Source organism: Schistocerca americana, chromosome 3 (genome assembly GCF_021461395.2).
Source record: "Schistocerca americana isolate TAMUIC-IGC-003095 chromosome 3, iqSchAmer2.1, whole genome shotgun sequence".
NCBI lineage: Eukaryota > Metazoa > Arthropoda > Insecta > Orthoptera > Acrididae > Schistocerca > Schistocerca americana.
The window spans coordinates 186,228,746-186,246,201 of NC_060121.1; positions in this window are offsets into that span (position 1 = coordinate 186,228,746).

Genomic DNA, 17,456 nt, shown 5'->3' on the forward strand with positions numbered 1-17,456 from the left:
ATCTCGTGGTCGTGCGGTAGCGTTCTCGCTTCCCACGCCCGGGTTCCCGGGTTCGATTCCCGGCGGGGTCAGGGATTTTCTCTGCCTCGTGATGGCTGGGTGTTGTGTGCTGTCCTTAGGTTAGTTAGGTTTAAGTAGTTCTAAGTTCTAGGGGACTGATGACCATTGATGTTAAGTCCCATAGTGCTCAGAGCCATTTGAACCATTTGACAGTGGTAAACGAACTATCCTTCGCCACATTCTGTAAGGCAGATTGCGGACATCGAAGTATTACGAGAAGTCTTGCAAAAATTTGCGAGGACAGACGTCACCGCAAATTTGAGGAAATTAAAGTTTGGACGAATCCACATTAAGTTTCTTCGACACATTGTGTCAGAAGAAGGCATAAAACCTGATTCAAAGAAATTGGATGCCACAAAAAACTTTTCGACACCCACAACGAAGTAAGAACTAAAAGAATTGTTAGGCTTAGCTTCGTTTTTTCGACTATTTGTGCCCTAGCAGTTGCTCAGTAATGAGTAGTTGTTAAGATTATTAAAGAACTATGCTCCCTGGCTGTGGAACAGAGATTGCCAGACGGAAAGAACTCATCTGGATTGCCCTGAGACAGCTGCAACATTTCCTCTGTTGCTTCGGTTCAGCGGGCATTTTATGTGGATGTGATCAGTCTTGGATCCAGCGAATCACGTTCAAACTGTTTTCGATCTTTGAAACAGAGCCATGATTAATTTTCATTTTGCCGTCAATCGCCTCGGCTGTGATACGCCAGTCTTCGAGTGCCAGTGTCTCAGCTTCTCTTTCGATTGCTGATTTCTTACTGAGAGATGATCTGGCACTTCGTTCTTCGTCGTGCACACTCGCCAGACGATACTGGAAGTATCTGCATCATGCGTCATGTGGTGGTGCATTGTTCCCATGTGCTTCCACCAGCTCAGCAAGTATTGTTGCGACGTTGTTGGACTTCAAATGCAGAATAAGATTTACCGCACGGTACTTTATCAATAGACTTCGCCTTCGTATTTTGACACCATCCACAAGGATTGCAGGCACGTATTTGCAAAAAATAAAAAGTAATTATGTACTTTATTTTTTCGAGGTGATAACTAAAACCGTATGACTTTCCCTAATACTGTCATTATAAAGAAAAACTGATCGTGACTTGTTATTTCTGGCTACAAATTCACAGGTCTGTAGTTCAACCTACAGTGCGTCCCAGGATTTTATTTGTCACTTATTACTTGTTTCTCCTCTGTCATTGTCAATGATAGAAGTGCCAAGTTGTACCATGTTCATAGTCCACGTTAAATTACAGGTCACCCTCAACTCTCTGAGTGAGCCAGCTTGAAGACCTGAGGAAAACGAGAGCATACCACTTTTAACACACCCAAGTCCAGTAAAGCACTCTCTGTAACAGTCTCTGTATCAAGCAGCACAATGGAAACTGCACAGCGTCGGTTGATTAACCCTTCGACATCGTCCTTGTCGACTTCGTATTCTTTTAACTTCGCTTCCAGTGTCTGGTCGCGATGAATCACCACCGAATATATATGCATTAGTGAAGACCCATGGAATTTTATTGAATAATAATAACGATAGGTGGGGCAACGCTTAATGCACTGAACTCGCGTTCGAAAGGAGTGGGGTTGAATTCACGCTCCATCCTTCCCAGCACCAACTAAGGCGAATGCTGCGACGTTTTCGTCGAAAAGATCGCAGCTAATTTTATTCATCTCTTTGCGCTATCCGAGGTTGTGCGACATTTCTAATTACCTTGTCGCGGAAACGGATGGGATGTTGAATCATAACTTTTTTCCTTCAGTTCAGCAGCTTCTATCCAATACTAGAATAGACACGCAAAGATTTTAAAGTTTGACTGTCAAGATATTTTGGTCGTTTAGAGCCTCTTTGCTGATTTTTTGTCAATGTTTTCAGCGTTCATGCTGGACAATTTTCAAGTTTTATGAAATTTATGGATTACCTGAAAACAGTTATGTTTTTATGTAATTCAACTGTACATAAAGCGGCTGAGATATTCATATTTTTAAAGTCTAAACTACATAATAATCAGAATGTCTTGTCCATTTGTTGCTCTGCAGCTTGTAGAAATTGTAATATATCGTATTGTTAATTAATTGTTCGACAAAAGCAGCTTTGTTGTACTACTTTCTTTCATCGGACTAGTTTCGGATGTTGCCCCTCTTCAGCGGAATCTGCATTTCTCAAAAGACACATATTTACATCTGTAGCTGTATATAACAGGCTTGTCTGTGTATGTACTGAAAGACAAATAGCAAAACTCATTTACTACTTTACGGGTCTCATTTCCTAATCTAATTCCATTATCCTCGTTTTGCTTTTGTTGATGTTCTTCTTATATCCTCCTTTCAAGACGCTGTCCATTCCCTTCAACTACTCTTCTAGGTCCGTTGCTGTCTCTGACAGACTTACAATGTCATCGACGAACCTCAAAGTTTTTATTTCTTCTCCATGAATTTTAATTCCTACTCCGAAGTTTTCTTTTGTTTTCTTTACAGCTTGCTCAATATACAGATTGAATAACATTGGGGATTGGCTGCAACTCTGTCTCACTCCCTTCCTAACCACTGCTTCCCTTTCATGCACCTCGACTCTTATAACTGCCTTCTGGTTCCTTTCTCTAAGTATACAAATGCTAGAAACGTAGGCCTGTGTTTCGTTAATCTATTTTCTAAGATAAGTCGTAGGGTCAGTATTGCCTCACGTGTTCCAACATCTCTACGGAATCCAAACTGATCTTCTCCAAGGTCGGCTTCCACCAGTTTTTCCATTCGTCTGAAAAGAATTCGTGTTAGTATTTTGCAGCCGTGGCTTATTAAACTGATAGTTCGCTAATATTTACATCTGTCAACGCCTGCTTTCTTTGGGATTGGAATTATCATATTCTTCTTGAAGTCTGAGGGTACGTCGCCTGTCTCATACATCTTGCTCACTAGATGCTAGAGTTTTGTTAGGCCTGGCTCTCCAAGGCTTTCAGTAGTTCTAATGGAATGTTGTCTACTCCCAGTGCCTTGTTTCGACTTAGGTCTTTCAGTGCTCTGTCAAACTCTTCACGCAGTATCATATCTCCTATTTCATCTTCATGTACATTCTCTTCCATTTCCATAATATTGTCCTCAAGAACATCGCCATTGTATAGACCCTCTATATACTCCTTCCACCTTTCTGCTTTCCCTTCTTTGCTTAGAACTGGGTTTCCATCTGAGCTTTTGATATTCATGCAAGTGGTTCTCTTTTCTCCAAAAGTCTCTTTAATTTTCCTGTAGGCACTATCTATCTTATCCCTAGTGACATGCGCCTCTACATCCTTACATTTGTCCTCTAGCCATCCGTACTTAGCCATTTTGCACTTCCTGTCGATCTCGTTTTTGAGACGTTTGTATTCCTTTTTGCCTGCTTCATTTACTACATTTTTGTATTTTCTCCTTTCATCAATTAAATTCAATATCTCTTCTGTTACCCAATGGTTTCTATTAGCCCTCGTCTTTTTACCTGCGTGATCCTCTGCTACCTTCACTATTTCATCTCTCAAAGCTACCCATTCTTCTTCTATTGTATTTCCTTCCCCCGCTCTTGCCAATCGTTCCCTAATACTCTCCCTGAAGCTCTCTACAACCTCTGGTTCTTTCACTTTATCCAGGTCCCAACTCCTCAAATTCCCACCTGTTTGCAGTTTCTTCAGTTTTAATCTACAGTTCATAACCAATAGATTGTGGTCGAGTCCACATCTGCCCCTGGAAATATCTTACAATTTAAAACCTGGTTCCTGAATCTCTGTCTTACCATTATATAATCTATCTGAAACCTTCTAGTATCTCCAGGCTTCTTCCATGTATACAACCTTCTTCCATGATTCTTGAACCAAGTGTTAGCTTTGATTAAGTTATGCTCTGTCGCAAAATTCTACCAGGCGGCTTCCTCTTTCATTCCTTACCCACATTTCATGTTCACCTATTATGTTTCCTTTTCATCCTTTTCCTACTGTTGAGTTCCCTTCACCCATGACTATTAAATTTTCGTCTCTCTTCACTATCTGAATAATTTCTTTTATCTCATCATACATTTCATCAATCTCTTCGTCATCTGCGGAGTTAGTTGGCATATAAACTTGTACTACTGTGCTAGGCATGGGCTTCGTATCTATCTTGGCCACAATAATGCGTTCACTATGCTGTTTGTAGTAGCTTACCTGCATTCCTATTTTCCTATTCATTATTAAACTTACTCCTGCATTACCCCTATTTGCTTTTGTATTTCTAACCCTGTACTCACCTAACCGGAAGTCTTGTTCCTCCTGCCACTGAACTTCACTAATTTCCACTATATCTAACTTTAATCTATCCATTCCCCATTTTAAATTTTCTAACTTACCTTTCTGATTAAGGGATTTGACATTCCACGCTCCTATCCGTAGAATGCCAGTTTTCTTTTTCCTGATAACAACGTCTTCCTGAGTAGTCTCCGCCCGGAGATCCGGATGGGGGACTATTTTACCTCCAGAATATTTTACCCATCATCATTTTACCATATAGTAAAGCTGCATGCCCTCAGGAAAAATTATGGCTGTAGTTTCCACTTGCTTTCAGCTGTTCACAGTACCAGCACAGCAAGGCCGTTTTGATTAGTGTTACAAGGCCAGGTCAGTCACTCATCCAGACCGTTTCCTCTGCAACTACTGGAAAGGCTGCTGCTTCTCTTCAGGAACCACACATTTGTCTGGCCTCTCAACAGATACCCCTCCATTGTGGTTGCACCTACTGTATGGCTATCTGTATAGCTGAGGCACGCAAGCCTCCTCACCAATGGCAAGGTCCAGAATTCTTATAGAATATACATTTTTCTAAGAGAACTAAGTGGTCCACATCATGAATTACATTGTGATATCTGCCAACAACAATCACCCAATTACACCCACCACAGTATGGAAGAAACACGTTGAGGACTCTCTCATTCCAACATGAATGAAACAGTAAAAACATTTTCAAATATACGGGACAGTTGGTAATCACACATCAGTTAGCTTTACCTAATAGTATTTATTGCTCCATATTTCACGGATTTTTGCCCACCACACTCAACCATTGCCACACACTGCGACGAAACTACCTTCTAATAGGGTAACGGCACTCATAATAACCTCAGTGAGATATATGTTTGTATGCATCACATATCTATAATGGTACTTGTGCCTTCTCCCATGCCATATATTCTGACCCAGACAATGCCGGGTTTCACTCCTAGTTCTTGTAATAAATTATTTGCAGTACATATTGTAGTCTTTTATGCAATGTGATTTTTCAATTCATTGTAATCCGACTTCATTTAATGTGATGTTCTGTAGTGTAACCTAGACGATATTTTGTAATGTTCATATAATAAGACGATTGCATGTCTTATATATACATGTATGTAACCAGCATAATGCATTTTAATCTTTGCATGAATTGCAGTTGCCAATGGCAACTGCACGTATTTCCTAATAATATTCCGTATGCAGATTATATATTTGTACATATGAATCAAATAATCATCTTATTAAATGAAAGTTGCTAAATATTGTCACTGGAATACGCTAGGGAACATCGCATGAAAGACAAGTCGAATTACAATGAACTGAAAACTCATGCATAAAACACTGCAATATACACTTTATGTAACTTATTATAAGAAATATGTGTGTTTTGCATAATACAGATACCACTGATAATGGATGACACCTGAAACCAGTCCAGAGAAATAAAATGCTACAACAAAGCTACTTTTGTTCAACAATTAATTAGTAATATGATGTATTTACATAATGATCAGTTACAAATGTATTAACAGAGGTCAGACAACATTAAATTTAGCTCTGTATACACTGCTGTGGCATCTCTGTCTGTCATCTATGTCTACACCTGCATTAATACTTCGTAACACATAGTACAGTGCGTGGTGGAGGGTAAAATTCAGCAGTATTTTGGATTTTCTTTACACATGCAATGTGCTTCACCAGAGAAATTCCAGAAAAAATATGTCTTAATTTTGCCTTCCCTAATGTTAATTTTACATTGTCATTCTGTTTCATATCGCCTTTTATTATTGCACTTAAATACATATACAAATACATGTGGGCACAGCACAGCAGATCCTCAGGCCTTCCTCATCACAATTTAATTTACCTTGAAATTCTCTCATGCAGCCTTCAGATATTTCTTGAGCATATGATAAATTCTCCCAGTTTAATTTGTCTTGAAACTCTCTTATAAAATCTTGAGGCAGTACTTGTTCATTTCATGTATCATCCCAACTTAATTTATCTTGAAATTCTCTTATAAAATCCTCTGAACATTTTTGTCTAAATCATAAATTCTTCCAGTTTAATTTATCTTGAAATTCTTGATAATTTTTGTCTATATGATATATTCTCCCTGTTTAATTTAGCTTGAAATTCTCTTATAAAATTCTCTGATAGTTTTGTCAATATGATATATTCTCAAAGTTTAATTTGTTTTGAAACTCTATAATAAAATCGTCTGATAATTTCTGATCACTCGATATATGTGTCCAATCAAATTTATCTTGAAATTCTTTCATGAAATTTTCAGATAATTTATTAAACTTTGGTATTAGGTGTTCTCATTCAATTTCACTAAATAGATTTTTCTTCTTGATATAATCAACAAGTATTTCGATGTATGTCTCATTTGTTAAATACATTTAGTATAATTGTTGAAAATGTAACTCTTTACACATAAGATAAATCATTTGAGTAAGTTGTTGTTGTTTAGTTTTTAATTCATTCAACTCATTGTGCCAGGAATAGTTCACACTTGACTTCTTAATATTATTATAAATAAGTAACATAAATGATTGTTTTCTCATTTTCGAAAAACCTCTAAGTCCTCATTCTTTTGCTCTAACTTTTAGTTTGTTTACTTTCAGAGTATTTAGGTTCACCGTTTATTAGATTTGTAAAAAATGAAAATTCAAAAGTACTGTTTTTCTTTTAAAAAATTAGTCCATTCTTTTGAGGAAAAACATGTCTTAAATACAAATGATATTGTAAGCTTTATTAATGCATGCACTGTGAAGGCAGTGCCTGAAAATTATAGCAGTACTCCAGGCCTTTCAAGTGTAGGGTGCCAAATTCAAAGAATATTAAAGGAAATTTAACCAATAATTCAGAGATGATGGTCGTCAACCCTGAAATCATTAAACGAGTAAAAGAATGTTTTATCAAATCTTTAAAAAATTATGATCTGGAATATACAGAAATAAAATAATTTAAAATTATTCATTATGAAAATGCAGAGTCTGGTGTCACAAACATAGAAAATTAACACAGATTTTCAAATGGGTAAAAAAAGTCACAGCACTTTACTTTCAGCTACTTTTTTCTGTTTTTAACCTTTTTTAAATTATCACTACCTTATTTCAAATCAAATTCTTTTTTGTCTGTGTAAATGGCAGCTGAAAATAAAGTGTATGCTACAAACAAAAAGAAATATTCTGTATTGGAGCTACTTGGAAATAGAGCAAAAACCAACTAGCAAGAGATTTGGGTTATGGTTACTTACAGAATATTTAAATAATATAATCTTGTTATGAATTTTGGAGATATTATATAGACACAAGGAGAAGCAAAATTAGAACAATTTCAAGCAATTACAGAATAATTCTGCGATAGTATTATGGTAGCTAAAATAAGCCATTTAATATACTGTACAAAAGTTACAGGCAAAAGGCAATTTGTAGTTAACAAAAAATATGTGGATCATTCAATAGTTTCTTGTGGGGAGTAATTTCTAAAATTCTGCGAAATATGCTGTTAAAGCTAACTTACCTCTTCTTTTAGATTTGAATGCAGCTACATGTAAAGGAACTAAACGATCTATTAATGTAGATACAGATATAATAAGAAGTAAATACACAAATCCAGTTATTATTCCTTATGAGACAAAATTAGCAGATGCCAAGATTGGTACAGTATTAAAAGAACTACCAAAAATATTACAAGAACTTACAAAGGAACACTGTTAATTACTAGATTAGGTGTTACACAAGATGTTGTAGGACTTTTTAACACAGAAGAAATGTGCAAATATTTAACAAATAAATTTAAACTTCATATCCAAGGAGAATGTAATGAAGAATGTAAAGTAACAGTAAATGACAATACGTCTGTTTGAAAAGATCCTTTAACTTGAATTAGTTCTAACTCTAGAGTAAAAATACACAATAAGTTTATTTGCCTATTAGCGAGTCCTAGAGTTAGTAAACAGCAAGATAACTACATTGTAGATTTTTTAAATTGTCCCAATAAACGATTTAAGGAAACTTTTGCTTCTACATTGGCTAAAGAAAATGGAATTATAAGACTGGAAGCAACAATCTATAATTATATAAACCCAGATTTCCAAAAAGAACAAGAATTAGATCCATTAACAGATTGTTTAGAACCAATACCAAATATTTCGTTAAAGGGCTTTTATTCTGTTCCATTATCTAAAATGTGTCAAAAATTAAGAGATACTCCACAAAAACCAGGTGTTGCCTTATTTACAACAAACTCTTACAATATATGTACTGGGGGAACAAAAATACGAAAAACTTGAGAGGCCTACAATTAAAAATTAAAACAGATAATGAAGAAGAAAGAGAAAATTACTCAAATATGTGTTATCAGTAGTTAGTTTTAATTGCTTGCCCGTTGCTTAATATTAAAAAAAATGGGACTAATAAAAATAAATATTATTCCATTTGTGTGTATAAAAAGAAAATAACCACAGCAAACTTTCCCCATATTCCATTTAATTATTTAAACCAATTAGTGCAGTATATTTGCAATCTACTAAAAAGAGAGAAAACTATAATTATGAAACTTAGGATTACGAGAGAGAAAACTAGACTATTTGGATAACAACACAATCTTTAAAGGAAGAGTACAAATACACTTTGAAGAAGGAACAAAAAATAAGAAACACAGAAGAAGAAATAAAAAATTATTTTAAAATAGATATGTTTTGCAGAACAAAACGCCAAATTTAAAGAAGTTGAGGGACACAGAAATAAGATTTAAACCAAAAATTGACAAACGACATACAATGAAAAGGGTATTTACAGATGAGGAACGACGAAAAGCATCGGAACGAATGAAGAGATACTGGGCGACTCGGAAGGGGAAAATACCAAAGAAGAGGACCAGAAATGATTGACTGAAGTGGTCCAATGAGGCCGTAAAAGCAGAAGAAGAAGAAGAAGATATGTTTTCCTAAAAGTGGTAAACAATGAAAATAGGTTTACATATGTAAGTGTATTGGGTAGCAAAATAATATAAATCTGTTTATATTTTTAGATCTATATATATAAAACAAAGTCGGGTTTGTTACAACACTTATAACTCGAGATCTGCTGGACCAATTTTCATGGTTTTTGATTTGTTGGATTTGTCTCCTCCCCGAATAGCAGAATACATCTTAAAAATAATGAAAAATTGAGGAATACTTGAAAAATGCGTTATTTTCCCTAAAAGTTCTTTAGTTTCGGAGCTGTCAAATTTTTTTGTCAAAATCTGTAAGTAATGATTGACATTTATGCTTGCGTTCATAAACTATTTAAAATGGAAGAATAAACTATTATGTGTAATTTTTTTTAAAAAAGATTGAAAAATATTACGCATGTGTTCAGAAATGTGTAATGAATACTTAATCTATATATATAAAAGAAAGTCGTGTTAGTTACACTATTTATAACTGAAGAACGGCTGGACCGATTTGGCTGAAAGTTGGTGGAGAGGTAGCTTAGAACCAGGAGACGGGCATAGGATACTTTTTATCCCGTTCGACCGCTATAAAACGTAGTATAACAGAAACGCATCTGGGGTGGAATAACAAAACGCAAATTAGATTTAGTAGTTCAAACGAATGTACCCCTGTTGAACCCCCAACAAAAGGAAGTTTATGATACATTAATGAAGGCAATTGATGATGGAAATAGTGGTTTATATTTCCTGGATGCCCCTGGTGGAACTGGCAAGACATTCCTCATGTCAGTAGTTTTAGCCACTGTTCGTGCGAGATCCAACATTGCGGTTGCAGTTGGTTCTTCCGGAATAGCAGACACATTGTTAGAAAGATGCCGTACGGCTCAGTCAGCATTAAAATTACCGTTAAATCTTCAAGCTACTGAATAACCAACATGTAATATTACAAAAATCTCAGCAGTGGCCGAAGTTTTCTCAGCATCCAAGATCTGGGACGAATGCACAACGGCTCATAAACGTGCATTAGAGGCACTTAACCGAACCTTGAAAGATCTATGCAATGACTCGAGATGTTTTGGAGGAGCAATGATTTTACTGTCTGCCGAATTCCGCCAAACACTGCCAGTAGTTCCAAGATCAATGGCTGCAGATGAAATAAATGCTTGCTTCAAACCATCAAATCTATGGCGCTTTGTGAAGAAACTTTAACTGACAACAAACATGAGAGTTGCATTGCTTAATGATACATCTGTTGAAGATTTCTTTGAGCAATTGCTGACTATCGGTAATGGTCGAGTACCTGTCGAAGAATCGAGCGGATTGATTTCATTTCCTCATAATTTCTGTAACTTTGTCTCATCGAAAGACGAACTTATCAACAAAGTATTCCCAAACATCATTACTAACTACAAAAGTAATGAATGGTTGAGTGAGCGAGCAATTTTAGCGGCTAAGAATAAAGATGTAGATGACCTAAACTACATAATTCAGAATGAGATCATTGGTAAAATGCATTCATTCAAATCTATTGACTGCGTAACAAACGAAGATGAAGCCACCAACTATCCAATTGAATTTTTAAACTCTTCACGGGTCGGAAGACCATATGCGTTGTTTGTTCCTGCGCCTGATAATAAAACAAAAAATGTCGTGTATCACAAGGTACTGAATTGAAGAGTGGAAGCTATGTACCAAAAAACATAAAGAATCATTAAAATACTTAATTTTTATTTGTCCTAATAAAAAATTGAACTTAACATCCAAAATCTGATTATTTATTGGCTTTAAGGTGGAACAGAGTTCGCCGGGTCAGCTAGTGTCCTAATAAAAATAAATTTATAGTATTTAAGAGAAATAAAAATATTCTTAAAATGAAGGATGTATTTGTATTCCATACAGTAGTCTTCAACAAAATTAGAGATTTTTTATTATCCTAAAGAAGAACCATTTTTGCTACAGAAAAAACACGTTTTCAACAAACTCAAAATGGAAATTCAATCCCCAGAATAGCTTACTTAAAAATGCAACCAATTTTCGAAAACAAGGGCAGTTTATTGTACAAGGAATTTATTGAACACACTAAAATTGGTTAAATATTAGGATAAATAAAAACTAAAAACTATAAGCGACTATAAAGTCTAGAAGAAGGATTAGAACCAGTTATTTCCAACATTACTATCGAACCTTATCATGGAAAGAACAGATACATTTTTAAATTCGAAAATATAACAAATTGCTGTTGTTCCAATTATTGGTTGGAACAACAAATTAGAAATAAAAAAGGATATAAATTACAAGATTAAAGTTATATTTGATAAAACTAAAACAACACCAAATAAGCACCAAGAGAAATTAGTGGTTGTTGTTGTTCGATTTTTTATTTATCTATTTTAATTGTTTCGAACTTCTCTGGAATAATTATGTTAACCTGTTTAAAAATCTAACATTAATGGTGGATATTCGTTACTAATCCCAACTAAATTTGGTATATATTTACAAAATTAATAATCTCCAAAAACATAACGAATTTCCATCCTCTATAGAATAATTATGGTAGATATTATATCCTAAGTAGCCAAATCATAACAAAAACCATTCCTTTTCTACAATTTCCTTAGTTATGTAAACAAATCCGTCTGTTTCCCAAGGTGCAATATCTTTTGGAATAATTAGTTTCTACACCTTTTTTAATTAAAAATATTTTTGGATTTTTATATATATTTCCAGAGATTAAAAATTAATAGTAAGCAGAATTTAGTAAAAATACTTAAAAATTATAATATTATTTTATTTCCCTTTAACATTGCAGTGGATATGCTTGGACCTTCTGAACTTTGTATATATTTAGGTGGCCCCTAAAATAATCCTGCCAAATTTTGAAAGAATAATAAGAATTTAATCCAATAACAGATTGTTTACAATCATTAAAATTTCAACAAAATAATGCCTGGAATAATATAGATTTTAGTAACCAAAATCAGAATTATAAGAATATTATGGACATCACTGTGAACAACATTTAAATATGGAATTTAAAGATTTAGATCCATCATTTTTTTAAAAAAATGCGAAGGACATTTGCTAGATTCTCTTAAAAATTTGTAGTAGTAAATGGAAGAAGTCAGAATCTTTAAAATTATTGATTACTTTTTCACGAATAAAATGCATTACCAAGATATGAGAGAAAAATTAAATAATTTGTTAGATGAAGAATATCAAATCAAATGTTTGGATTTAATTTTGCTAAAAACTGGTTGTGCAAAAATTGCAGTTTGTGATAAGGAAAAAGATGCTTTTCTAGAATTAAATGATTTAAATAAACATAGTAGAAACAAATATATAAAAATGATTCTTAAGGTAATTAACAGATGTTATTTGGAAGAAAACGATTCGGATTCTAGTGAAGAAAGCGAAATATATAACGATAAATATTATAAAGACCATTTTCCATAAGAAAAATCTGTAAAAAGCACAATGGTGGTCGAATTTGCCAAAGAAGAATTTAAATTTTAATTGTTGTTTCGTTTGTTTAAAATCTGTAATTAAATTTTAAACTATATTCATTATGGAATGAATATCGAATGTTAAAATTAACATTAATTGTAACATTTAAAACTGTTAATTTTATATCTGTTAACTTTTATGTTTAATTTAATGTTCATTAAACATTTGTTTGACATTCATTCATCATTTGGTTGTTTATTCTATTATTTATCACCATTTCGAATTTAACAGATCATCCGTTCAACTGAAAATATATCGAGATCTGCTGTATTACCAGCTATAAGTTAACTGCTCTGCTTAGTTTATCTTTGTTTTGAGTTTAATTAATTCATCTTTGTTTCAAGTTCAATTATTTTACCTCCATTTTTAAGTTGAAAAATTTCGTCTCTATTCCAATAAAAAAATTATTGTTAATCAAGATATTAATTATTTAAAGATTGTATACAATTATATTTTAATTGTCTTATTCCATAATGAATGAAGTCTAAAATCTCATTTCGTATTTTAAACAAACAAAAGTGCAAATAAAAATCAAATTCTTCTTTGGTAAATTCGACCACCATTGTGCTCTTTTACAGCTTCTTCTTGTGGAAAATCGCCTTTGCAATATTTATCGCCATCTATTTCGTTTTCTTTACTAGAATCCGAATCGTTTTCTTCCTAATAATATCTATTAATTGCCTTAAGAATCTTTTTGATATATTTGTTTGTACTATGTTTATTTGAACCTTTTAATTCTACAAAAGCATTCTTTTCCTTGTGGTAAACTGTAATTTTTGCACTGCCATTTTAAGTAAAATTAAATCTAAGTATTCTATTTGGTATTCTTCATCTATTCTATTTGGTATTCTTCACCTACCAATTTATTTAAGTTTTCTCTCATATCTTGATAATGCATTTTAATCTTGAAACACAGATTTATAATTTTAGCATTTCTGTCTTCTTGCTTTTGAAAAAGGTTTCTGTAGACTTACGAATACTGTAAACTCCCATATATCCGAGATGATCGGGATGGTGGCCGATTCAGATAACGAAAATTTCGGATAAACGGAAGCCCCCTGCCTTCACTCGTGAAACACCTTGAAGTGCATCAATACCCCTAAATATGATTCTAAAATGCTCGTGGGCTACGTAGAATGTTATTGATATGGTTGTGAATAAGCCTGCATGTTTTTGACTGAAAAAATTGCTGTGATGTGTTAAAAAGGCGCCAAAGAATGATTGAAAACTCAAAGTTTTTAAATCCTCGTTTATTTTGCGTTCTTACAGGAAAAAAAATACGCTTTATCTGGCAGCAGGAAAAAACAGCAGTTTTAATTTTGTTACCTACTCTTCTGAATAAAAAAATTAACTACTGTACAAAGTTACGAAACCAATCTAGAAATTACTCAGAGGAACAAAAGATTTGTCTGGAGGAACATTAAAGTAAAAAAAAAAAATTAAAAAAAGACCTTTTGACTTATGGACGTTGAAATTCTAGGACGCCTCATTAGAATTTATTTTTTGGTAAAAAAAGTCCATAATGGTTTTTTTGTTTTTTTGCTTGAAAAACTTTCGTTGCGGCAATATATCTCCAAAGTTGAAAACAAACGGTTTCGGGATAAGTCGCCTCCTCCTGTTGGCTGATGTACTCCAGGGTGGTTTGGATCGCTTCGTGACCAACTGTGTGAGGAATATTTTTCTCTGCTTCGTCATGAGAGACATGTTCTCCTGACACTTTCTGATTAGTCGCAATATGGACGATTTTTTCCTCAGTCAAATCAAAAAAGTCGTTTTCTATCCACTCTTCAACCTCTTCGCAGTTCGCGTCTTCACAATCCGGTAGCTTCTCCAGCAAATTCACCGATATTACTTCATTTTCATCTGTTTCTGGCACATCAGCTTCAGTTACGGTGTTGCCTTCTTCTTCCCACCACTGATGAGTTGCCTTATGATCAAAGAGTTCTTCCAAGACATAACGAGAGAAAAAACTGGAGGAATTATATTCCAAGCGTCAGCAATCCAATCGCTTTTTGATGAAGTAGAGCACCTGGAATTGGCACACCTGTGGCTCTTATTTATTCGTGCCACAAAAATTAGGCCCTTTCTCATTGTTTTTCGAGATGTCACTGCGCTGCCTGACGCTTGGATGGCACAGAATTTTTCAATTTATGATCGATTTTTTTTCCAATCAACAATCGTTTTCCTACCGACGTTCAAATGAGTAGCAACTTTCACGGGTGGCTCACTAGCATCAATTCTCTGCAAAGCGCGAAGCTTTTGTTCCAACGAAATCACATTCTTTTTTCGTTTCGTGCCCTTAGTCACGTTCAGCGTTTTTTTACCGACACTCGACTGATTCTCTTTTGGTTTTTGGCCACTTTTATCTCTGAACATTTTAAAGCATGTAGTGCGAGCACGAAACGTTAAATCGAAGATACACAGACGCACGATTTGACAACACTCAAGACGCACTAGACAAAGCTTTTGATGTTTGAACTCATTCGATACATCTATCTCCTCTCCACTGTCGTACTCAAATCCACGTGGAAACACAACAGTGCCTTGTACTTCACTGTTGAATTGTTAAGCGCTCGCCTTCGTCTGATATACCAACAACAGGCGGAAAGTGTTTGGCACCGCACTCTCATTGTCGGTTTCGACAGGGCTACGTCCCGCTACGTAGGGCAATACCGTACATACAGTACTTCCAAGGAGTGCCAAGAGATGGCAATGGCATGAAACCTTGCAATACGAACAAGAAACACGCTAAAACTTCAACCAACACACGCACGAATTGACAACATTCGGACTTTTGACACACGCTAGTGCACTGATTAGCAGTTGACTGCCTAAAACATCAGCGGAAGCATGGCTTTAGGCGCAGACAAGTTGAAACTTGTCAAGAGTAAGTCTAGCTAGCCAAAGGCGTAGCTGCGCAATGCGTCAGACAGCGCCAATATGAGCCGCGAAAATCGGAAAAATTTGTTCGGAAAAAGCGGATTTCTGATACATGCGATTAGGCTACACGGAAGTTTACTGTAATAAGGTCTTTGGCAAGACAATGGAAAATATTAGAAATAGAGTGGCTATAAAATTAACGTCAGGTGTTGAAAAATGTGATAAATTAATAGCAAAAGCCAAACTTTAAAGCAAGAACTATATTTAATGAAAATTTTACTGTTATTCATATGAATAAGATAGAAATCATATTTAATAAACCAATCTATGCTGTAATGAGTATAATTGATTTATCTAAGGAACTGATGTATGGCCGGCCGAGCGGTTCTGGGCGCTACAGTCTGGAACCGCATGACTGCTATGGTCGCAGGTTCGAATCCTGCCTCGGGCATGGATGTGTGTGACGTCCTTAGGTTAGTTAGGTTTAAGTAGTTCTACGTTCTAGGGGACTGACGACCGCAGAAGTTAATTCCCATAGTGCTCAGAGCCATTTGAACCATTTGAACTGATATACACTCCTGGAAATTGAAATAAGAACACCGTGAATTCATTGTCCCAGGAAGGGGAAACTTTATTGACACATTCCTGGGGTCAGATACATCACATGATCACACTGACAGAACCACAGGCACATAGACACAGGCAACAGAGCATGCACAATGTCGGCACTAGTACAGTGTATATCCACCTTTCGCAGCAATGCAGGCTGCTATTCTCCCATGGAGACGATCGTAGAGATGCTGGATGTAGTCCTGTGGAACGGCTTGCCATGCCATTTCCACCTGGCGCCTCAGTTGGACCAGCGTTCGTACTGGACGTGCAGACCGCGTGAGACGACGCTTCATCCAGTCCCAAACATGATCAATGGGGGACAGATCCGGAGATCTTGCTGGCCAGGGTAGTTGACTTACACCTTCTAGAGCACGTTGGGTGGCACGGGATACATGCGGACGTGCATTGTCCTGTTGGAACAGCAAGTTCCCTTGTCGGTCTAGGAATGGTAGAACGATGGGTTCGATGACGGTTTGGATGTACCGTGCACTATTCAGTGTCCCCTCGACGATCACCAGTGGTGTACGGCCAGTGTAGGAGATCGCTCCCCACACCATGATGCCGGGTGTTGGCCCTGTGTGCCTCGGTCGTATGCAGTCCTGTTTGTGGCGCTCACCTGCACGGCGCCAAACACGCATACGACCATCATTGGCACCAAGGCAGAAGCGACTCTCATCGCTGAAGACGACACGTCTCCATTCGTCCCTCCATTCACGCCTGTCGCGACACCACTGGAGGCGGGCTGCACGATGTTGGGGCGTGAGCGGAAGACGGCCTAACGGTGTGCGGGACTGTAGCCCAGCTTCATGGAGAGGGTTGCGAATGGTCCTCGCCGATACCCCAGGAGCAATAGTGTCCCTAATTTGCTGGGAAGTGGCGGTGCGGTCCCCTACGGCACTGCGTAGGATCCTGCGGTCTTGGCGTGCATCCGTGCATCGCTGCGGTCCGGTCCTAGGTCGACGGGCACGTGCACCTTCCGCCGACCACTGGCGACAACATCGATGTACTGTGGAGACCTCACGCCCCACGTGTTGAGCAATTCGGCGGTACGTCCACTCGGCCTCCCGCATGCCCACTATACGCCCTCGCTCAAAGTCCGTCAACTGCACATACGGTTCACGTCCACGCTGTCGCGGCATGCTACCAGTGCTAAAGACTGCGATGGAGCTCCATATGCCAC